At 45.7% G+C, this 6,000-nt stretch overlaps 1 protein-coding gene across 2 annotated transcripts in view; it reads right to left on the minus strand.

The window, feature by feature from the left end:
* The window catches only part of GCNT1 (glucosaminyl (N-acetyl) transferase 1), a 47,738-nt gene extending 41,995 nt beyond the window's left edge, over positions 1-5,743 (minus strand). Inside the window, exons 1-2 of one of the 2 annotated variants that reach the window (XM_010587501.3) lie at positions 5,617-5,743; positions 4,716-4,840 (exon numbers count right to left, since the gene is read on the minus strand). The gene's annotated coding sequence lies outside the window, so the exon portion shown is untranslated. The remainder of the gene's footprint in view (positions 1-4,715; positions 4,841-5,616) is intronic. The other variant, XM_003407380.4, reaches the window with a different exon arrangement.
* Positions 5,744-6,000: the final 257 nt, after the last annotated feature.

Consider the following 6,000-nt stretch of genomic DNA (forward strand, 5'->3'; position numbering starts at 1 on the left):
AACTGACACTGGACCTTTGTCAAATATCAGCGAGCAGCACCATTTTTAAAACCCAAATTTAATCATCTCGTCTCCCATTTAAAACCCTTCAATGAGCTCCTGCTGTCTTCATGTTAAAGGTCAAAATCCTGAAAATGACACGAGGCCACTCTGTTATGGATTGAATTGTGTCTCCCAAAACGATATGTTTTAGTCCTAACCCCTATACCTATGAACGTGACCTTGTTTGGAAATAGGGTCTTTGAAGATGTTACCAGTTACCCTGAGGTCATACTGGAGCAGGGTGGGTCCTAATGCAATATGACTGGTGTCCTTATAAAAGAGAAGAGCCACAGAGAGAGCCACAGACGGGAAGACGGCCCTGTGAAGACGGGCAGAGGCAGAGATTAGGGTTATGCTGCCATGAGCCGAGGAATGCCTGGGGTTACCAAAAACTTTGAAAGAAACAGAGGATCTTCCACTAGAGCCTTCAGAGAAAGCATGGCCCTGCTAACACCCTAAATTCAATCTTCTGGCTTCCAGAACTGTCAGACCATAAATTTGCCATTTTAAGCCACCCGCTTTGTGATAATTTGTTACGGCGCCTAAGGAGCTGATACCCATTAATAAAAACCCCATTGCTGTGAGCTGATTCTGACTCACAGTGACCCTATGGGACAGGGTAGAACTTCCCTATTGGGCTTCCAAGACTGTAAATCTTTACAGAAGCAGACTGCCACATTTTTCTCCTACAGAACGGCTAGGGGGTTTGAACAGCTGACCTTTCAGTTAGCAACTGAGTACTTAACCGCTGTGCCACCAGGGCTCCTTGCTTGCTAGCCACTAGCCTAAAAAAAACCCACTTCCCAGTCAGTTGATTCCAACTCATGGCGATCCTATGTGCTTCAGAGTAGAACTGCATATTGGGTTTTCAATGGCTGTGACTTTTCAGAAGTAGATTACCAGGCCTTCCTTCCAAGGTACCTCTGGGTGGATTGGAACTACCAACCTTTCGGTTAGTAGCCGAGCACTTAACCATTTGTGCCATCTAAGAACTAGCCACTAGCCTAGTGGCCTAGTGAATGTAGGGTCCTTTGCTCTTAGCTGAATCCCCAGAGACTACCACCCAGGATATAACAACAGGTGTTCAGTAAACAGTGGTTCTATGAAGGCCTGAATGAATCCATCGCTCAGGTACCCAGGGCCCTACCAAACAATGTGGCTACCTCTTTAGAAAAAGAAAAATTAATCAAGAGAGAATTTCTTAGTGACTTTATTGCATCGACTGCCAAATACAAGCAGACCCCTGATTGAAAACAGAAGTGCAATCAATGGATCAGAAACTCTGGGTGCTTTGTGGCAGCAGTAACATTTCTATTTTGGGATCTGCATTTGATTGCAACCCTACTTTTGGCTACGGACAAAGAGTGTGACCAGAGCCAGTTTCATGGGCGAGTGACCTCTGCAGTCCCACAGGTCCCTCACGATGGGCTTAATGTTATGCTATCTGTAACCATGTTAAAAACTCTTAATCATTTTTGAACAGGTGCTCCATAACTTATATAGCTGGTCCTGAGTTATACAAATAATTCTGATTTCTGGAAGAGGCCAGTGGATAACCAATCCCTAACTAAGGATGGGAAACCCTGGTGGCATAGTGGTTAAGAGCTACAGCTGCTAACCAAGAGGTCAGCAGTTGGAAAGCACCAGGCGCTCCTTGGAAACCCTATGGGGCAGTTCTACTCTGTCCTGTAGGGTTGCTATGAGTCAGAATTGACTTGATGGCAACGGTTTCGGTTTTCTTTTAACTAAGGGTATATCTTTTATAACCAGAGTTGTGTTTTCAGTCTCCCTGAGCTCATTTCAGGACTAAAGGGTCAAATTTTCAGGTCATTTTCCCTTCTGATAAGAGCTATAACATTTATCATACAGAGCTCACATTCATAAAATTCAGATTTCTTTTGGACTTCAGAAATACACGCTAGCCTTAGTTGCTGCTGTTAAAAGCATTTAGTTTTTCCTAAAACGATATTCTATTCTGAGCACAATTTAATCAACCTGGGTATTAAAAGTTTTGCTTAGAACTTTTTGTGTGGGGTTCTACCATCTAGAGATTGTGTTGATTTTTCCCAAATCAACAAACGTGGTCAATTGCTACTCCGTGACCTGAAAATTTGAAAGGCATTGAGTATACTAAAAGCAGAAATGAAAACTACTGCAAAATTTCTTTTTAGTCACTAACAGTTTAAGCTTCATGAGATTTAAAACGTACAATGAACACCTGACATTTCTTTGGAGACAAAGCTCAGCAGGACACATCGGCTGTTTACAAAGAGCACTGGTTTAGTCATTTTTATCATAAAAATGTTTTAAAATGTCAGATGTTTAAACTTTACAAATAGCCTCTCTAGTCACTGAGTTGATTCCGACTCACGGCAAGACCATGTGTATCAGAGGAGAACTGTGCTGCACAGGGTTTTCAGTGACTGGTTCCTCAGAAGTAGATTGTCAGGCTTTTCTTCTGAGGCGCCTCTGGGTAGACTCCAACCTCCAACCTTTCGGTTAGCAACCGAGCACATTAACTGCACCACCCAGGGACACAAATCCTGTTGAATATCCTAAAATGCACAACAGAGTCCCCCACAACAAAGAATTGTCTGGTCCCAAATGTCCAAGGTGACAAGGTGAAGAAATGCTGCTTTAGATGAGTTTTCATTGTGCTACTATTCCTTTGTACTTATCCCAAGAAAAAGACACCTGAGTGTTGTGAGCTCTTGGAAACTCTCTCAAAGCAAGGAGTTAGATATTTGGCATCCTGAGCTAGAACCATGAATTTGTTTTTCATTAAAATGGATATTAAAAGCAGTGACAAGATTCCTCGGCTGGCGCACAAAACACTACTTTATGCAATGCGGTAGAAATACTATATACTTCATAGAAAGGAGAGTTTGACAGTCAGAGGAGATCATTTTCAATAGCATTAGTTTGCTTCCTACCATCTCATTTAACAAAAATGTATAATATCTGCACCAAAGGTAAGAATTTTCCAGTCGCCTGAGAGTGTAATCATTATTTATAGCAGTTTCAAAGGCAGAGCTTTACAACTGGGGATGTGTGAACCAAATTTTATTTGATTCTTCATTTTTTTTTTTTAAAAAGAAAAGTAAGTTTTATATTATTTTTAAGAAATGACAATTTTCAGCTACTCTTAGGGGAAAAAAACAAACTGGAAGATGTGGCCACAGTGGTCAGGAGTGGCTGATCCCCACCCAGAGTTAGCAGGTCCTCTGCAGGGCACCTTGGCCCAACCAGGACCCACGCAGCCCGTGTACATTATCTGTTTGGTCCCTTAGAAACCCAAGCCCATTGCCATTGAGTCGATTGTGAGTCATAGTGGCCCTATAGGACAGAGCAGAACTGCCCTCATACAGTTTCCAAGGAACGGCTGGTGGATTCCAACTGCCAACCTTCTGCTTGGCAGCTGAGCTCTTAACCACTGAGCCTCCAGGGCTCCCTTCTTGGTCCCTTGGTCCCTTTAGATAGTTGATTATGTGATCCCAGTTCTAAGGGAACCCATTTTTCTTAGTATTAACTAAATTACGAATGGAAAAGAAGCAATTTGTGAGTTGTAAGTAGTCCTGTCTTTAATGAAAACCAAAAAAAAAAAAAAAAAAAACAAACCCACTGCCGTCAAGTTGATTCCAATTCATAGCGACCCTATAGGACAGAGTAAAACTGCCCCACTGAGTTTCCAAGGAACACCTGGTGAATTCAGACTGCTGACCTTTTGGTTAACAGCCATAGCTCTTAACCACTACACTACCAGGGTTTCTATCTTTAATGAAGGATGGGTGAAATCTGGTACAAAGGTAGGGCCGAGACTAAGGAGGTCCTTCCTTGTGGCACAGTGGTTAGCCACTTGACTGCTTACCAAAAAGTCCACCAGGTGCTCCTCAGGAGAAAAAAGTGGGATCTGCTTCGGTAAAGATTTACAGCCTTGGAAACCCTATGGGGTCAATTCTACTCTGTCCTATAGGGTCGCTGGGAGTTGGTATCGACTCCACAGCGACAGAGTTTCTGAGTTTTTACAGGACCAGGTTGAAGAGCAGAGAAAAAAAGTCAACTTCTTTCATCCATTAATAAAATACCTAAAAAAAAAAGTAAATTCACTCTATGACATGTTGTTTTTCTCAAAATAGAGGAGTTACTCTGCTATTTCTAATAATTCAAAGTTTTCCGAAACTACCATTTTGCAGGCAGGCAAAAAAAAAAAGCAAAAGTAGATATCCCCGGAGCCTGAGTTTTCAGCCAGAACTGAAATCTGTTACCAAACCCTCACGCAGAGGAACTTGTGTGGAACTGCCTAAAGCTCCTAGCTGGTGGTTTATACCGATCTTTAAAAACCATTAGCCCGTCCTCTTCTCCCCTCTATAAAACAAATCTGTCTTTCAGAACAGCTCGAAAGAGGGTGCAGAAAGCCAGAGGAGGGGGTAAGAAGACACCAAGTCTCTGATAGCACCTCTCCCCTACCACCGCCTACCACATTCAGGCCACGGTATACCTAAGATGGCTATGTTCTCATCTCCAGGTGCCACTGCTTTCTCTAAACACGACATATCCTGCCAATATGCCTCTTCTATAAGACGACTCTCTTTTTAGAAAGAAATCATGAGGCAAAGAGTGTGCGGGGCAACGTTTATATCAATCTACAGGACTTAGGGGACTACAGAACTTACCTCCTTCTGGGAGGCCCATAATGTCCAGCCCAGATCCGCAGGCGACTTTATCTACCATGGAAGATGGAGAGAAGCGTGTAGCAGACAAAAGTGCCTAAGTTTTACTTCGCAGCGAAATGAAAGCTCTGCAAGAAGAAACAGGAGCTGTGAGCAAGACTTTCTTCCACTCCAAAAGAGTAATATCCGAAAACTGAAAGGCTTGACTTAGAGATTGGAACTTAAAAAAAAAAAACCTAGGAGTAGCTTGCGTTTAAGAAGAATCACCTGTTTCCACAATAAATCCAACAGCGCGAGTTTCCTAGACATGCGCGTAAAGATGGAAAGGGGGGGAGCAGGAAGGGAAAGGAGAGAGACGTGGACGTCGAGCATCTACGCCAGCGTATCCTGTTCTAATTTTTTGCCCCAGGGCGAGTCACTTATCTTCCTAGCATCGGCTTCTTTATCAGTAAAACCGGCTAATAATGTCTCCTGCGCGAATCTGTGGTTTGGGTCAAATGAAGTAAACGCGGCTAGGACTCAAGGGGAGGTAGTAACTATCTGCTCCAGCCTATCCATGCCTGCAGACAACCCGTCCGATTTCTAAGCTCCTACTCGCTAAGCGGACGAGCCGGACAGAGGTCAGAAAGTAACTTCCAGGAGACGCTGGGCACCCGAGTCCTGCCCTCAAGATCAGATGGAAAAAGAGAAACGAGGCAGGGGGCGCCGCGCCATTCCCGGGCCCGGCGCACACGCTCGCTGCGGACTCCGGCAGCGCACTGGCTCCCTCCCGCCCCGGCTCCGCTTCCTCTTCCATAGCGGAGACCATCCCGCTGCAAGAAGAGGGGCCCCCGGCTGAAGCCGGCTCCCGTTCTCGCACCCTACTAGCACAGGCGAGTAGGGGAGCCGACGGTGGGCTAGTTACCTGGAGTGAGCATCTGGCTTCGCAGGCGCAGGAGGATCCCCGGCTTCCCGGCGCGGAACAGAAGCAGAACGAAGCGCTCCCTGTCGCCGCGCACACGCCCCGCCCCGCCCTGTACTGCGCTTGAGGAGCTCCCTGGCCCGGCTGCCCAGCTTCCCACCCGCGCGCCACGCCCCCGTGCCCGCCCCTTGCCCACCTCGGCGGCGCCAAGGGCGCTCCGCTCCCGCGCCGAGGTCAGCGCGCCCTCTGGGATTTACCTTGGCGGGAAGAGCGGACATCCGTGAGCCTCTCCATTTCACCGCTTCTGGTTAACCCTGGTTCTTAGTTCTGGAAACAGCATAAGGGAGATTGAGCTTTGCGCTTGAGAAGGGTCTTGTTAAAAATTTT

The sequence above is a fragment of the Loxodonta africana genome, chromosome 9, assembly GCF_030014295.1.
Source record: "Loxodonta africana isolate mLoxAfr1 chromosome 9, mLoxAfr1.hap2, whole genome shotgun sequence".
Classification (NCBI taxonomy): domain Eukaryota; kingdom Metazoa; phylum Chordata; class Mammalia; order Proboscidea; family Elephantidae; genus Loxodonta; species Loxodonta africana.